Source organism: Passer domesticus, chromosome 6 (assembly GCF_036417665.1).
Source record: "Passer domesticus isolate bPasDom1 chromosome 6, bPasDom1.hap1, whole genome shotgun sequence".
Taxonomy (NCBI): Eukaryota; Metazoa; Chordata; class Aves; order Passeriformes; family Passeridae; genus Passer; species Passer domesticus.
The window spans coordinates 20120019-20139013 of NC_087479.1; the positions used below are offsets into that span (position 1 = coordinate 20120019).

The 18995-nt window shown below is 37.2% G+C and overlaps 1 long non-coding RNA gene across 3 annotated transcripts in view; it reads right to left on the bottom strand.

Moving 5' to 3' along the window:
* Positions 1-18995, bottom strand: part of LOC135302778 (uncharacterized) — a 166455-nt gene that overhangs the window by 147156 nt on the left and 304 nt on the right. For 2 of the 3 annotated variants that reach the window (XR_010364340.1, XR_010364342.1), the window contains exon 2: positions 9147-9292. This is a non-coding gene — a long non-coding RNA (uncharacterized LOC135302778). Of the gene's footprint in view, positions 1-9146; positions 9293-11053; positions 12719-18242; positions 18363-18995 lie in introns of those variants that run through there. The other variant, XR_010364341.1, reaches the window with a different exon arrangement.

The window sequence follows — 18995 nt, forward strand, 5'->3', positions numbered from 1 at the left end:
CTAGAGATTAAGTACTGATAAGACAGACAAATTAAAACAGATCTGTAATGCATTTGATATTCTGATGTGTCATGCTGCAGCCCTTCTCTGCAGTAATCTGACACTCAACCACGGTATTTCCCATTCTTCACTGCAGACAGCTTGTAACTTACACAGTGATTTTCATTACAAATTCCTCTGAATACAGCAAAGATGTATATTAAACTAGAAACACTGGCAGCTTGCTTGGCCCTAAAGTCAACCACTGCTTGCTTAATTCAGCAGCATCACAGTCGCATGGCAACAGTAGTCCCCAGGGTTACAAAAAATAAGAAGGAATCAAGGCCAAATCCAATCAACAGAACTGCCATGTCTCCCAGGCTCTTTCCAGACCATTGAGCAATCTCTCTTTAAACCATTGCACAAGTTTTGCTTGTCCCTGACAAAAGACACTTCTGTGTTGTTCACTTTCTACACAGGGTCAGTTAGTAAACCAGTTCCAAAGAAACCTAAGTCTGGTTCCATTACTCCATGCAATTTGGGAAACCAAATCTTCAGGTGGAGACCAAAATTTATGGGACAAAGGAACTGCTCCACCACAATCTAAGCCTTGTGCTACAGAGGACAGAAATCTAGCTGTGCATTCAGAAAACAAGTAATAGTGGATATAAAGGCAGCAATGAAGGGGCTAGGAACCTCCACTTAGACATTGCAACCAATCTTAGCATTTCCCATAGGTTTTGTTATGGGCTGTTCGTACAAAGCATAAAGAGAAGCAGAAAGGACAGTATTTAGGATAGTAGTTCTAATATGAGAAACTATGCAAAATACAGTGTTCCAGTCAATTTGAAACTCATGGCTCCTCAGAATCATAGTGAAAATATCTGTACTGTCACTTCTATCTTCCAAAAAAGATTACTCATTATAAAACTCTAATATACATTATAGAAGCTGAGCCCAAATAGAATCAGGGAAGAACTTCAAGGGAAGAAATTCAGTTACGTGTTTATGATTCAGTCTCGCCACAAATCTTCCTACCTTACATTGCTCTTCTAGGAAAAGTTCCAAAATGCAACATCCAAAATTTGAGTGCTGAAGTTCTACTTCATTACTCACTTCTTTTTTCTAATAATATTTTTGAAGGAAAGCAGCACCTTACAAATCTGCAGTGACAAAAAAACATGGAACAACTGTTGGCATCTCCACATTTCATTGATGTAAATTATGTGAAATGAAATGACAAATGTTTTTATGCAAAGCTCCACTAGGGAGAGATTGAATACAGACAGATCCAACCCATCTTCTGAGTTAATGAACTGCCTCATTGGTTCAGAGAACAGACTTATGTTCCGATTTTGATTCACAAAGAGAAATGCAAAGAGATTGGGTTTAGCTAGTTTGTTGCTAAGTGCATATTGCTATAAATAAACCTGATGAAATTTCTTTGCCAAAATCCAGTTATGGAGCAAAGAAGCTGCTGAAGAAGCAGTGTAGAATGACTAGAACTTACAGAAAGGTACAAATCTCAGCCAGGTTTGTTATCTAAATTATTTTGCACAGTTCTGTAACAAAACACTGGATAACTAAGTTCCATTCTCTCTAATGGCCACTATAAAGATGATGCCTAAAATACCTCTTTAAATCTTTTTATTTGTGAATAAATTAGTTCCATGGATTTACAGCCCTAGAAAGTAACACCTTCTGTATGCTGTAGAACAAGCAGCACCAGCCAAACACAATGTAGGGAAATTCCTGTCCTGGCCTCTGAGAACGCAAATTTCTATATGGAGGTACCCATACATGCCAATAAACAGAATAATCTCTTGGTGTTAATCTAAATATTTCTTGCCTAACATTCAAATGGAAATGATCCATTTGATCCCTTCCAGCACTTACATTGATCTAAACAGACAATGCAAAGTGGAAAGGTTGCCTAAATTTCAGACACAGCCCTGTCTGTTTTTCAGTCAGAAGCATTTGCACATGCTACTCTGGACTGTATTTCGTAATTATATATGCTGTGCTTTTGGCAGCTAATGGCTTGTACCCATCTGGCAAAACATGAATCACAGTCAGAAACACAGCCTAACTGTTGTTATGAATTCAGGACAAGTCAAAGCTACAGAACTAAAAGAAGCTTTCAGATTTCCCCTGGATGACCTGGTCTCCTAGTGTGGAAGTTCAAGCCTATGTTTTTTATAGGTTGACTTAAACAGTACTAGTAAACATTGTGGCACTCCAGTTTTTAGCAGCCAGGAGGGATAAATGACAACAAGAAGCAGAACTGAAAAATAATTGCCTTTGAGTCGATCCAGTGAGGAGAAAATCCCCTTTGTTTCTTCAAAGCCAAAACTGGCGACAGAATTATAGAATAACATTTCTATATTATCTATGGGATTTATGGCTTGCAATTAGATACAAATGTGAAAATCAATTAGTTTAAATGGAGAGAAATTATGCAGGTTCCCACTGGCTTTTGAATAAGGATTTGAAGTTGGCTGCCACAACCCATATCTGAGACAAGTAACAGCTGACTAGTATCTTTTTCAGCCATTTCAAGCATGTAAAGTGCTTGTAGTACATTTTTAAACATACCATATCACATAATAAGAGAAATCTTTTTTCTCTCTATACTATCTCCCCAGTTATTTCAATCCATGACATAGCAAAATCTGCTTTTATTTGCTACAGGAGGTGGCAGACTGATTTATCCCAGAGTAAGTTCTTGTTTTCTCCAGTAAATTTATCCCCCGAGTAACATCACAGATTTTATAACATTATATTAAGAAAAAAACCCTGGCCTACCCTAATGCTGTATCATTTGTTTGGTGCCTTGTATATAAATTGAATTTCAGACTAGTTGAAAATCTAGGATAGTGATGCAAAAGGTAACTGACAATTATTGGCCTCTTTGGCACATATTTTAAATTTCTTAAAATTATTCCTCATTCAAGAAGTGAAAGAAAATAAAAATGTTATAAAAATTAAATACTTTCTGAATTATGTGCATTAACACCACACAGCAATGTCAAATAGTTAAAAAGTATTTCTCGCACATTAATTACACATCCATAATTTTTTTCAGACTGTTTTGCATAGGCTATCTTACTTCTATTTAGAGCACACACTAATACTTTGAACAACAGAAAACAAAGCAACAAAAACATGGAAACTGGAGCATGTTGGTCAAGTTCTAAACTTACTTGACTGGAATACCCAGACTGAAAGTATATCCCAGCCTTACCCTTGTAGACATTGACCCACTATTGAATATGGTTTGACAGACAGTAATCTTTTAAAGAAAGAAGACTGAAGCCTAGAATGAATGAAACACAGAGGCACCTTTGAGTATTTAATAGGATGTTTCCTCCAACTTAAAGTAAGACCATTCTGACAACAGGATTAAGCCAGTTTAAAAAGGATCAGGACTAAGCCTTCCAAGTCTAAAATCAATAATTTGGAAGCCCAAAAGTATTCTACACATCACAACAAGAAGAGGAAATTTGGTGGAGCCAGGATTCAGATTTGGGTGATATTCAGAAGCTTCCAGTGGAAAATAAACATGGACCATTACTTATAAAGCTTAAACCAAACTCCAAAAGCTAAATTCAGCAGAAAAACATTAATATCCTTGAACAGTAAAAGGATTTGACACCACAGAACCTTGCCACTGGAACTTTTCCACCCAGATGAACTGCAATCTCTAGATCCAGAGAAGCTAAGCTTATTCTTTACTTGCTCAGCTGGGTATTTGAAGTAGAAAAATGTGGCCGTATTATTGCAAAAGTTTCATGCTGTTGTCACCTTATCACAAAAGTTTCATACCTTCTTGGTGTTTTCTCATGAGCAGCTCCTCAGAACACTAACTTTTTCTTCACAAAACAACTGACTCCAGTTCTTCACAAAGCAGCCAGCCCACTCTTTTATAGCACTCTTCTTCTCATTGGTCACAGCTGTGGCCTGTTAAAGTCAGGCCTGCTCCTAATCTTTGGTAATTGGCCCAGCTGCAAATCCTTAGGGGTGAGATTACTTTCTGCACTATCTTTATTTTCTTATATTCTGTTCCCTTACAGAAAGAGCTGAGTGAGAATGCTCCTACTCTCACATGCTCTTTTTCCCACAATAGGACTAAGCTCATAGCTTAATCATGCTGTCCATGCACAAGTCTGTAAAGAGATGAAGTTATATGTGCATCTTCAATAACTGATGTTTCAATTTTGCCTTTTTTTCCAATGAACTGGCTACTTTTTAATTTGAGTATATTATTGTCATTGTTCTCACCCATGTGTTATTTGCACTGTGATTTGGGTTTAATTTAAATTCATTTACTTCTTAGGATTTTCTAAGCATCTTATTCCACATGCTCAGGGACTATATTTCTGAGAGTTTTAAAATTCTATTAAAATCAAAATAATTGGTTACTTGTAGCATTAGAGTATGCCTGTAGGTATAATCTAGTACAAGTTCCAAACCCCTAGAAGTTATACCAATTAAATAATGTGCATACTGCTAAAATCCTCTGAGCCACTCTAGGTGTTATAAAACAAAGCTTTACAACATCATTTCAGTATATGCAACAACAAGTTGTTTCTCTTAATATTTTGCCTTGAGACTTGAAAAATAATAACAGAACAGGCTGTAATTTTGCTTTATGTGGTACCTTCTCCACCTGCAGGTAAGGGGCAGCAAAGCTACCCAGGAGAGCAAGGAGGAGCTCATTGAACACTCATAGCAAAACAATATCCTTTTAAAGGATTTTCCTTCTACAGAAGAAGCCTAGAAGATAGATAGGAGCAAATAAAGCTGTTTCAATGTAAAGAGCTCCATAAAATGCTTGAATGGCCCTTCCTAATGAATAAAGCTCTCTGGGATGGAGTAGTAAGTCAGTAAAGCAGGTGCTATGCTGAGGGGCAGACACTGGAATGCAATTGCCAGTTAGGTTGTCTTTTTCTTCCCATTCAAGATAATCACTTCAGCGCCCATAATGTATCTTTGTGGAAGTTATTGCCACAAATCAAGAGTTTTAAACCCTTTAGCAACAGCTGAAATTGTTCGGTTTGGAGACAGAATGGAGAACAGTGAGGAAATACAAATAGCAGAACAGAGGCAATTCAGTTCTGTTACAGTTTTTCTGAGAAACAAATGATCTGACCAGGATTAACCAAGCTAATATTACACAGTGCTTTGTCCTTCTCCAGTAGTTTCCATCTGAGCTTCAGCATTTCCTTGAGGAAAGAAAACATTTATTTCCCTTTCGTGTTTGTACAGCTCAAGAACAAGAAATGAAGTGATTTGTTCAAAGCAGCAAAAGTTTCAAAATTAGCTGAATTCACAGCCCTCAAATCCAAATTCCCTTTCTCTAAGTTCACCAGCACTTCCAGAAGGGTAGCATTAGTATTTTTTCATATCATATACATTGTTCAATTAAAAATACAAAAATTGGTTGGTTGTTTTATTAAAAAAATAAAATCACAAAAATCTGTGAGAAGGGAAGTGTCAAAGAATTTGTTAATGCCTGACAAAACTAAATTAAACCTTTAATTTCAGATTGACATTTATATGTATAGGAGGGATTTATTTGGACACTTTTGTTGTTTTTCTTAAGGTTTTGTTTAAGTGTTTAAGCCTAAGAAATGAAAGCTGATTTTTCCACTGAAACAAATTGGCTGATACTTTTCAATTAAAATCATGCCTGGTGCATTAAAGTTCCCACTATCACATTTCCTGCTTTAAAAAACCCACAACACTTATTAGTTCTCAGAAACTGTTGGGTTTGTATTAAAAACTTGGTTCAATTGCAACAAAGTTTTTCAACGGTAAAACTGGCATTATGAAAAAGCCCCATTCCTTGTGCCATTTGCTCTTTGGTTTGGATCCTTGCTCCATAAGTAGCTCAGTAACTCACCAAAGCACAGGGATAATACAGTTCAGCCATCTTGTCCTAGCTTTGGATATGAAGGAGATAGGGAGCAAGACTGATACTGGGAGTCTTTGCCATAAGCCTAATTATTTCCAGAATCAATTCACCTTCAAAAGATTCCCAAAATTAAGGCTTCCACTGAAACAAAGCATCCCTCATTCTACCATGATGGCAAACCTGTTCACGAAGGCAGAGAAGCCTAGTGAACTCAAAGCCACAGGATGCTTCTTACCTTCATACACACAAACCATGCCCTAAATATGTTTGAAATCAGTTTAAAGTTAGCTGTTTGTAATTTCATATTTCTTAGTCTAAATTAATTTGAATTTGTACTAAAATGTGTCATAGAAATCTCTGATAACTCCAGGTAACTCCATCAATCAGGATTTAAACTCTGGCAGCAGAGTAATCCTTTGAGAATCAATTTGTATTTTATTTTTTTGGTTTTGTTTATATTTAGAATGGTTCAATTGCTGCTTCTTGGGGAAAAGAAATAATTCCATTCCTCTAATACGTGTTAGAAGACACATTGGATAAGAACTTAAATTCTATATCAGAACTTCTCTTGCAATCCAGGATTTATAATTTTACACTGTATTTCCATTTCTTTGTCTCCAAAATGCAAATAATAAATGTGACTATATCACTTGCATGGCTTTATCAGCATAAATCCTACTGAAGAATCTATTTTTAAAATGCACTTTACTTAAACATTTTGAGCATTTATTTAATTACAGTAGAAGAGTTTGTATGCATTGTTATAAATTTGCTGTGATGTGCACATCCCTACTGCACCTGATAGATCAATATATCTATGTGCTCTGTTCATACCTCTTACTGTATGAACAATTCAGTTAATCTGGCTATTTTCTTAAACCACCATTATTCCCATCATCCGCTACTCCTCTCTCATTTGGCACCCTGATGTGTGCATAAATTCTAATTACTGGTCTCTCTTGGCACCTCAGTGCTTCTCCGATGTGATGGAACTTCTGCTGTACCACATTTCATTTTAAAGCACAAGCTGGTTATCTCATCACAGATGAAATCTTTGAATTCTTTTAAAAGTAAATAATATCATTCAAGTATGGAAATGGAGAAAGTGGCAGTGATCAGTGATTCACCATGAGGGCTTTTTAAACACTTCATTTTTATCTTACTTGAAGTATTTTATATCTTTTAAATAAAGAAGCTAACACGAGATGAATTACCTTTTCTGCCTAACAGCAGTGTCTTGCATTAATGACCAATTACACCTACATCCAAAAGCAGACTTGAGCTAAGAAAAGTAGTAGGATTTAAACTTGAAATTATACTAAACACAACTGTAGCACTTTTGCATCTCTTTTCACTTATATGAGACCTTAGAACTGGTATGATAATTCTATATTTAACACAAGGCAACATTTTCTAAGTTTACAGCTGTATTCAATGATCTTAAGGTTTTTTTTAACACTAAATTAGTCTATGATTTTTCCAAGAAAAAATGTCATGTACTGTTTTTAAACCTATGATCAGCTAATTCTTTCTGGGCATCAACCAGACAACCTAAGAAACTGAGCTTTTGGGCTTCTGGGTTCAGCTTCTCCTTAGACTCACGTTAATTCCCTAATGTCACTTAGTGTGTCTCTTTTCTCCTCTGCAAAAAGAGGACACTACTTTATCTTTGTCAACACAGTGCTACAAGTCCTATTCAATAGTGTTGGTAAATCGCTCTCAGTATCTTCAAGTGCAGGGCACTCAAAACACTTTGGCCAACAGTTTGCTGTTGCACAGAAGGATGCAGGCTGCAGTTCCAGCTACCCTTTAAGATGTACAGACTCCAGTGATTTTTCTCCCCCACTGAATCACTAAGTGTAATATAGACTTAAACATTTTTGAAATATTGTGTCTTTCTTTCTCTATATACAGGTGGAGTCTTTATTTTTTTACTGCAAAAATACTTGTCCTCCCTTTGACAATAATTTGGAAAAAAATATATTTTCCTGAGAAAGTAAGGACAGATAAGTACGATAAAAGAGTATTAAACATGGGGAAATTGAGGTTTTGTGCAATTTTAAAATGAAACTAAACATGTTAATGATGTTATCATTAGAGTAATAAGAGTAATTTGATTGTTTCACACAGATTTCCATAGGAAGATGATACTTTTTACCATAGGATTCTTTCAGTCTAACTCAGAAAGACGAAATAAGAAGTAGCAGATTGCCAATTTTTTTCATGAACATTTTTTTGAATTAATAAACTTCACTCCAGCACAAGGTGCTAAATTCAATACTAGAAAACCCATGAAAGCCTAACTGGCCCATGATATACACAGGACTAGAATGATCCTTCCTGGCCAAACAAAACTATGAACACATCTAATCTCCAGCATCCTTCCTAAAAATTCACCTGAGAAGACATGGATCCTTCCTCTTTAAATGAAATTTTTAACTCAAAAAATATTTAGCACAGATTTTCACAATGACAGGTCACTTCAATGACTGGATTGTGATTTTCAGATTCTAGAGCTTCTGTTGATAAAGGCCACCTCCTATTCCCATGCTGCCAACTTAGTAATGCAATCCTTATTCAGACAAAACTCCAGCTGTTTTTGTGGAATAAGGCCTGAGTGGGGAAAATGTCACCAGTCCTTCTGTGAACAAATGGACACCTACAATTCTTTCCTGAAACAGCAGGCTGCAATGTATAAACTGCATCCATTATCAGCCAAGTTGAGAGTTTTGCCTGTCATTATAATGAAAATGTCTGGCAGCCTTAGAGGCTGCATTGACATGCCACTTAAATGGCCTGAAACTAAGTCTGAACACCAGGTATCTGCCAGGCTGACCACTGTTACTGCTGTGTAACAAATGAAAAGTCAACCAAAGCCTGTTTCTGAGACTATATCCAAAAATATTTAGTTGTATTAAGATATTTTTGTGGCTGTAATGTATTGTCTTCCTGCTTTGAATTGGGTATTGAAGTTTAGAAGGGAAGCTGAGGAATTTCATTTGCAATTAGAGAGTCAGTCTCTACGGACCTTACAAAACTTGTCTTTTAGTTAATAAGTCATGGAAAAACTGAAGCTCTCATTTTCAGTAAGAACATATTTTAGCAACTTGAAATTTCCAGAGGCCCAGGTTCTAAATACAATTTTCCATTGTCATGGAGGGCCTTCTGCTGAGTCTCTGCCCTGTTCACAACCCCATGCTTGTGGGTTGTCAAATAGGAGAGTTTAGACTACACCTGCACCAGAAAATACCTGATGAGGGTATTTCCATGTGTTCGTTCACCACAATCTCTGTAATCTTTCAGTGATGTGCTTGGAGAGATTTAGATTCTGCTCTTTTTTCCTCTAGTCACATTAATGAGTAAGATGGTATTAAGTTTCCAATACACCCATGGTTCCTGAAAGTTAAAAAGTCTTAATTTGGAAAATTGTTAACAAATCAAGCATCCTAAAATATTGCTGCTCCCATAGTTATTTACCACTGGAATAAGAAAGGATGAGAGTAGTTTAGAGAATTGAGAAGCCACTGAAGAATTAAAAAAACAAATATGTCAACATTTTACCTTCTTTAAAAAATGAGCCATTTTCAGCAGTTACAGGTGACTCTTAATAATTTCTCTGAGAACATTTTCTCTCTTATTTGCTTTTCTTCACCCTTCTCTACATCTAGGTCATGTCTTCAGATGGTAAAGGTTGAATAGTTTGGGTTCTGGAATCTGATTCTGTCTGAGTTTCAGCAATGGAAATGAAATTATTTTGGCATTCATTAAACTATTTCATTGCACTCACAGCAGTTGCACAGATTCACCACAGGCACATTCCAGATTTATGGTGTAAAGAAGTAAATATATATTTTAATCCTTAGATAGAGATACAGTAAATTCAGTTCCTTGGGTAATTATTATAGTGGTCAGCCAAAGAAATGGAAGATTCATTGCAGTGCAACTCAGACAATTGACATTGCATGTTTGGGGAACATCTTTGTTTCAAACCCAGTTCCTGAATCACACTTAGATTTTAAAAAAACACCTTAAATATACAGGCGTGTACAGATGTAGATTTTTTTTTTTTGTGACCATCCTTTTTTTGCTTTGTCAGAATTTACAATAATGACTTATCAGCCAAAATCCTTCTACAGAAGCTGAACTTTGCAGTACTTTTGCAAGTAGCACTTCTGCTACGTTCTCAGTAGGACAGTCACCTAACATGACTGATCCCATACATTCCTATTACTCATGTGTGGTCTTTCACTGAGTTCAGTGACCCTACCTTCATTCACACTGGTACCACAGAGATTCAATCCAAAAAGAACACACTCAGAATTCAGATTTTTGTGGCACCAGGCTGAAACACTCCAGACAAATGAGTTGGAGTGTGAATAGCAAGGAGACTAGAAAATAATTTGAGCAGTCAGTTCTGAACAGTCCCTGAGACCACCATTAAATCATGTCCTTGAGCACTACATGTTCAGTGCTGGGGTTCACAGTGGTGAGTTGGCAGTTGGGTCCAATTTTCTAAAAGGTCGATGATTCGATGATTTTCTTTCCTACAGTTACATTTGGACAACTGAACTTATCGCCTACAGGACACCACAGGTTTTCAGTGTTTCCAAAGGGTGAGCCATGCATTCTTCCAGGGTAAACACATAATTCATAACAGGACTTATTGATCCCTTTTTGTGGCCTATCCTTTTCTCACTCACTTGTTAGTAGAATTTACAAGGACAAATTCAGCCCCAACATAAACAGGGACAGGTACCCATTGAGCCCTGCCTGGCTGTTACATTTTATCCACATAATTAGTTTCATGGAGATCTGGCCATTTCTGCCTCAGATCAGCCTCTAATACAGGAATCCCTGAAAGAAATGTTGTTGCTAAGACCATGTTTTGACTTTTTTACCTTTAGTTGTTCCATAGCTGCTAGTCTGTTACAACTTGAAACTACTGAAGGTATACAAACACAAGAAAGAAACAGAGCACAGGAGCCAATGTCATGAAACATGAAGGTAAATAATTTATTTTTCTTTTAAATCAGAAATCCATTAAAGACCACTTTGATAGTGATCACAGAATTGTTCCCAATGCTGATCCATCTTGTGTGATCCTAATATTTTAATATCCACGAGGAATAAACATCTGAGGTTTTCATTACAACACACACAATTTTGATGGACTATTCAGGCATCCTTTTTGAAAAAACAATGTTCTTTCATTTGAACCAAATACTATTTTGTAGCCTCCTGTGCTCTACATCTATTAAACAGATAATTTGTAACTTTCCTGCTGACACGAGGAGTGATGACATGAAGTACCACTGAAACAAAGAACATGTGTGTAGTTTTTCATGTGTCTGCAATTTAGCCCAGCATTTTCAGAATCTCAACCTTCTCATCTCCAATTAGCAAACACGCCAACAGAACTTTGTCCATTAAGACTGACAGATATAGTTTTATGGTGAAACTAGATTTACTAGATTTTCAAAACCGTATTTTTCCAAAACCAAAGTACTCATATGCTTCTGTGAGCAGACGGAAAGCTCATCTGTCTTATTTCCATCAATGATCTTATTTTAAAGCAATTAAATATCCCTGCATAGTATGTGTGATGCAAGCAGTGGAGTTACATGGAAGTACACCAAAACAGGGAATTAAAAGCAGTGATTAATCAACAGGCTGACTATTTCCACTGCTGAAAGTGAGAGAGATAAAAGGAGATCATTACTACAGAAGATTAACTTTTTAGACCGTTTCCATCACAATAAAAGGAGATACATTATAGCTTTATCATAAACAAATATATCTATATAAGACTGAATTAATAAATAGAAGAAACTTATCATTCCTTACAGCCTAAGCCCTGCAACTTCACAGGTGAAAACCCGAGCCGCAATACCAAGCCAGAGTACCACAAAATTCCAGGCTTAAGGGAAGAGCCAGATAGACATAATTCTCATTGAATTTTTCTAAGAGTTTCAATTTTTCCCCATTTTCATGAAGTGCTCATGATCTGGTCCTGCTAGTGGGCAATTCTTGTGATTACATACATACAAAACAAAAGTGTTATCACTTAGCCAATAAATCAACTACACAAATATGAGAGTGTGAAGAGAGATTTTATTCTCTGTGACACTGAGTGTTCAGAAAGTAGCTAATGATACTGCCCAAGAGGTAGGCATGCTAGTAAGAGAGAATCATGAAAACATGTAAAATCTTGAACTGTTAGTTTTTCATTTAGTCATGCTTTCCTGGCCTATTTTCTCACAATTAACACTATGCAGCATCAAGGATTAGCAATTCTCATTCTTTTGTTCTTATTTCAAACTTTATCTCTTAGACAGAAGAGGAATTCAGACAAGTTTTCAGTATATTTAATGGAGAATAATGCACCTCTTGAGATAATTAATAGCATCACAAGAAACCCTTGTAAAAACACATGCCTGCTTCTCATGCTGAATTTACTTTTCCCTCAATACACTTCAGCAAAGAGTATGCTGAGCATTAAATGAGTTTCTGATCACCCAGGGCAAGGTCAGTGAGACTGTCACTGACGTCCCAAGCAGAATAATAGAGCTATCAATAACAGTTAGATCAGGGTTAATAAGTGGAAGATAATGAGAGGGAATGGGAGGTCACATTGAAACACTGCAAATACCTTGGTTTACAAAGATGTTCTCCAGCAGGGCTGACCCTTATTTCCACCTTGTCCATAGAAAGAATCTACTTTTTAGTATGCTTTTAAACTGATTCAATCTTCATCAGTTGCTCATTTTTTCTGTCAGCTTCAGGAAAATAAGGGCCAAATCCTGCTGCATAATTGAGTTCCTCCTGTTCAAAAAAGAAGTAAATCTGTTTTCAAGCCTCCACAGTGCTCTGCACATAAGAATAGTGAAACCATCACCAAAAAGTTATTTAGGTAGTTCAGTCTTAGTGCTGCACTGTTGTTTATACCCTTCATTACTGCATTAGCAATGAGCTCCCACAGACACGAATCTCCTGCATGCCAGTCAATGCAGAGGCAAGAGGAGCCCAGAAATGAAAAACAGGATTGGCAGCTGATTTATTGTTGGAAAGGAGGAACAAGACCTCAGACAGTAGTAAATACAAAGAAAATAGAGCTCCCTTCCCCTTGCACATATTTATTCACATACAAATCCACAGCTAAACTCTGCTGCTCTTTACACTAATTACAAATCTGCAGTATTTTGAGGAAGTGTTTTTAATCAATGTGGGGATAATTTACTTATTTTAGAACTACATGTAGTTTAGATAGAGATAAAATTCCTGATATGGATTCAACCCTACCTGAACCTATTTGGTGAAGATATTCTCCTCACTTGAGTATTTTCCAGCAGACCTTCCTAATCTTCTTATTTCCTGATACTTGTTCATGCACTGTCCCCAACCTTCCAACTAAAACCTTACCCTCTCCTGCTTTCACACCATGTGGCACCCCATCCTAGTTTCTTTGGGGGGTAAAAACACAAAGTTAAAAGCATCAGCTGCATTTTTCAGGATCTATCTTTGGTTAAATCATACCAGGAAAGATGTAGCTGGGTTGCTAACGCTCAATAGATTTTAAGTTATAATAGCAGGTCATTCACAACTAAAAATATCAGAGAGAGAATTCTATATTATGACAAGGTCAGTCATAATTATAAAAATTTGTGTCTATGTCTGCATAGACCTGGCAACTAACTGATCCACTTATGAACAGTCCTTCCAAAAAAAGAAACTACAATGCTGCTTCAGACCTGGCTGTCTTCTTCTTGATGATACAAAACAATGAAACTCAACTGATGAGACTACATAAATCTGTTCCCAGATCTGAAGTCTAGAACTGACACAGAAGGCACACTGGATAGTCCACATTAAACAGGCGACTGGATGGACTTAATTGTTATCAGCATGGAATGCTTTATATAGGTATTGCTGGTTTTGTTTAGCTGGTCAGGTGTTTGGGTTTTTTTAAGGAGAACTAAGGAATTCAAGTCTTGAAGTTCTACTTATGGTGTAAACGAATTTATGATAAATGTATAATGTGGTTTGTGTGCTCACATTGCATCTTCCGCTTTCTTGAAAATGCATTTTCCTATGGTACATCACTTTTTTTATATATAATAAACTCATGATTTAAAAGTCACAAGACTATTACAGGAGAGGATAAAAGCAGATGTTTGCACATACAAACACACAGAGACCAAAATGTACTCCTACACAGAATATCATGGGTTTTTTTAACTGTCTGGTATTTTGTCAATGCCAAATGATTATAATATCCCCACCCTGATGCCACCCAGCTCAGGGATCCTCTCTTCTCCCTGAAAAGGTCGTTCTGTAATACACTTCTCTCCCATTTCACTGTGAAAGTAGATTTCCCTCAAAAAACATTTCCCAAACATGGCTTCAGTTTTCATGATTCTAGGACTGCATCATCTTTGGCCTTACACCAGGCTTATTCAGGTAATCAATGGACCTTTCAAACAGGCATCTCCTTCCTCTTTCCTACTCTGGTCTGGATGAATTAGAATGACAGCTTGCCCATCTCCAGGGAAATTAAACCGTCAATCCTAGTCCTAAAGAGCTGTAAGGGGGCACTTCTCTACCAGCTCTCTCCGTGATGCTGTCTACACAGCTGGAATCTCTTCTCAGAAGAGAGAGAAGAGCAATCAATAGTGCCTCTGAAAAAGATGCCATCACCAGCACGGTAGCACTTAGCCACTGCAGTGAACCACACGCTTCTGATTAAGACGCCCAGGCAGGGGCCGATTGATTTGTCTGGCTGCACAGCATACTAACCATGAGCCTTAAACTCAGCAGCTTCCCTGCCCTGCCACCCTCCGCCTTCCTCACATCTCTCCTCCTTGGAAAGGACAGAGCACAAACTGGTGAACACAGTGCTTAGATCCATACATTGGCAGAAGAAATTCTGATAGCTGATCTCACTCTGTGAGCTCAGTGACTGGAAGTAATAAAGCACATGACTACAACTCCTGGAGACACATAAGGAAGAGATAAAAATGGCCTGGTAGATTACACTTAGCCCATCTCCCTGGAGACTACTACAAAACTGTGTGTTCTTTAAAGTGACTAGAGTAATTCCTCAGAAGATTATTCCAGACCCTAGCAGGCTCCACTGTTGGTAAAATTGGGTGATTTTTTTTCTCAATGCTCTTCAGGTTAACCTTTTACAAATTTGATGATGTCATTACTGTTACCAGAAGATCCACTTCATTGGTCCATACAAAGTCAATGCTTTCCTATAGTGTTTAGTGGTGCTGGTGGTGCTTTTGGTCTCAGAAATTTGCCACAGAAATAATTCAAATTGTCATTAGCTATTTTCTAAACAATTTTTAAAAAGGTAGAAATTGAAAGAAAGGGGTTATTAAGAAAAGTAGGAAGATGGTACGACCAGAGACATGGTACTGAAGAGCAGAACCAGCTGAGTCATCTGATGTGGCAAAGCTCTATTTAATTTCAGGAGGATATTTCCATACTGGCATAAAAAAGCTCAAGAAGGGCTATTATTTATTTTACTAAATCAGTTCTGTCACAGCCTTGCATCAAGTCTCTAATGACTCTTAAATTCTGCACACACAATTTAGTTGCAGCCTTGCCTACCAAGCAGAGTAGGTATTTCCCTGAGTACCCAGGAAAAAGGCAAAGGATCAAACAACCATGTTGCTTATTTTGCCTGGGCTGTCTGCTGCTGCTGCTGCCACCACCAATTAAGAAAAATTAAGGCTATAGGAGCAGTAATTTTGGAGCAGTAGTCAATACAAGATTGATTCCCCCCATCAATCACTCACAGGAACAGCAAACCTGACCCTTCTCAGCTGTCTTCCCAGCACAGCACAGCAATTTCATTTTTTTCTCTCTCAGCCTCTTTTTCTCATAACAGGGACAGTTCAGTCACAATTTTGTGCAAACAATTCATCCTTCTGGGAAGCACAACTTAGTTTTACTAGAATGTTGAAAAGTGCCAAGAGCATCCTTGCCTCTTTCCTTCTTAACTACATCAAATGTGATCAGATCATCCTGATAGCATAAAGGAAACATAGAACTTCAATGCAATCACTTTTATGCCTGAAGCAGCTGGTCCCCATACCAACATCCATTGCACCACTTAAAATCAGTCCAATTTCTCAAAGTACTTAAACAAAACCTAGATTATAGGTGTCTGGTGTGTTCTTTGACAAGATGACTCAGCACGCGTGTTTCCAAATCTTTTTGCAACGTGCCTCTCAGATGCAATTTCAGATACAACTTACTACTAGCTATATTTTTTGGCATTACTCCTTTCCATAGATTTGCATCTTTCAGAGACTATGTCTGATTCCTTCCTACTCTACACATCAGATTCTTTTCCTTCTTACAGGGTAACTCTGTGCGTGTTGCCATGTGCCTGGCAGTAACACATGTATCTAGGGAAATGACAGCCTCTCTACAGGCTCCTTTCAAACCTGCCATCTCATTATCAAGAAATGCATTTTTGACTTACATGCCCATCAAATCTTGTTCTTCTAGTTCAGGAGAACTGAAAGGGATGAACATGGCCTACATGCCACCTCTCTCTCGTTTTTCCTTCAACCTGAGCTTTTCCTTACTTGTCTTAGTAGTCTCAAAAAATACAGAGGTACGAGCTTTTTGACTGTCAGTATCTGCACTATTTTAATAATATTTAATATTCTCTGTATTGGCAGCACTGTTTAGATCAGCAGTGTCTGTCTCATGTAAGCAAAGTTAGTGCAGCACTTAGCTTGACACTATCTCTTTCCAACTTAATACATTACTGCTCACTATTACCACTTTTGTCCTCTGCTCCTTCAACCATACTGCAGTCCAGAGTTCACAGAGCTCAACTCATATACAGAGCTAAATCATATTTAAAATAGGCAACTTCAGCAATTAGTGAAATTCAAAGGAAAATAATTACACTGATTTTTGTTAAACTTTATACAAGCTAAATCCAGAGGAAGTAACACATGTTTATATCAGTGCTATTAGAATATAAAAAATTGTTTATAATTATAGCCTTGGGAGCTGTCCCATATCTCAACCACCAGGTGGCAATTTCATCCCATGATATGTTCCATTAAGTAGGCAATGGCCTAAATTGTGTGGAAACATGAATGTGTTTTCAGTTGATGTAGTCTGTAGAGAGACTGAGAGATTTCCATGGCAGGCAAGAAAAATGGCTTTTCGTCATAGATGAGAACCGACATCTTCATAAGGGGAATAGTCTTTCATCTTTTATTTGTGGGTATCTAGTGAAAATATCTAGCTTCTCACCTGGGAACCAGAACTACATAATATTTGGCAATCAAAATGGAAGTTCTGACCTCACTGAAATTATCAGGAACTTACCTCCCATTCAATAGTGGTTTTGATGAAGAGAACATGAAGAGAAAACAATTCTCAAGAAACTAAACTAAACTAAATTCTCAAGAAACTAAACTGATAACTTCCTTATCAGTCCCTTTTCAAATGGAAGTAAAACCTCACTTTTTTGTATTACAAGGATTTTGAAATTATTACATAGATATTTCTGACCCTTAACATTTTCTTTGCAAACACCATATTCCCTGAAGTCTCTGCTATCTCTCTTCAATCCCAGTGATGTTTGTCTTCATCTTTCCTCCTCAGCAGATCTTCTAGGTCTGGGGCTGAGCAAGAAAGAGAATGTATCTCCTTCACAAGCCATATCAAGGAGTGGATTTCATCCTTTGAATTATTCATTCTTGACCTTTGCACAGCACATAAAGTAACTAATGACATACTTCAGCAAGTCCATGTGGCAGCAGTCAACTGCTCTGTATTGCAATGTCTCACATTCAGCTCTGCTTTGAGCCCATTTCCAAAAACAAAAGGGAACACAAAGACAAATTTTAACTTTGTTCTGAATTCACTAGTGTAAGTGTGTTGGACTGCTCAAAATTAGTAATGAGCTATATTTCCTATTTTGTTTATAAAGCATACTGACTATTCATTTCCTTCTGATTTTTGACTGTTTCATATTCAAAACTATATGGCTTTGATATCAAAAAGAAGGAGGATTCATGTTTTGTAGACATCTATATATAAAGCAGAACTTTGTATATAAAACACACAGACATTCTAAATCATTGATACTTGAGTTAAAGCCTGCATGTCATCTGTGTTCAGCTGCCAATTTTAAATTCTCCAAAGATCTGGAAGGGAATAATTAATGTACCTATTTCATATCAGTGTGGAAGTTTTGATAAAAATACCCCGCATCTACAGAGGAAAGGGTACAAAATAACACTTCTTTTCAAGTCTCTTTTTGAAACAGGAAAAAGGATATATTGATGTGATGAAGCTATTTTCAAACCTTCAGCAATTACAGATGATTCATTCAGCACTTCCTGGAGTGTTCCTGATCAAGTTTGCCAAGCAGAAAAGTTGTCTAGGAGGCTGTGCTCTGGCAGTGATTACACATTTTCTGCTGATGCTGAAATAGTCAACACTTTAGAGGTAGTAAGTTGTGAGGTTTATGTGTCTCCCTTTACTGCAGATATGACTGGAGTATTCATGTATAAACCAGCACTGGAGAAAGCTGGCCTGGGGGGAAATCTCTTATTCCCTTATTATATTGCTCCTATATTTGAAGTCTGAAGCCATCGTGTATGGCAAACACCTGCAAGCTGAAAAGGGAAGTATTCTTCCAACTCCAGTATCACAGAAATATTGTCACATCAGAACAGAATAGTTTCATTCTGCTTTGGTAAATTGATCCACAAGCTTAACCTTTGTTTGAAACCTCTAGGGCTGTAACAAAACAAGTGCTGTGCTCATAGCAGAAAAGCCCTGTCAATGCATTTTTCCAGTGGGGCTATCACACAGCACAGACTAAGGCACTTCCCTAGGAGAAACCCAACAGACTGACAATACTTGTCACTTCCCTAAGACAATTGTATCTTTTTTTGAAAAGTAAACTTAAGATGTTTAAATCTGTACCAGGTTCATGTGGCAAAGTTTTAGTAGCAGGAGCTCTGTGAGAAACCCCAGAATTGTTACCATGTTGTAAAAAGTTGGAGGAAATGGTGTTTTTTGTTTTGTTTCTGTTTCTCACTATCCTACTCAC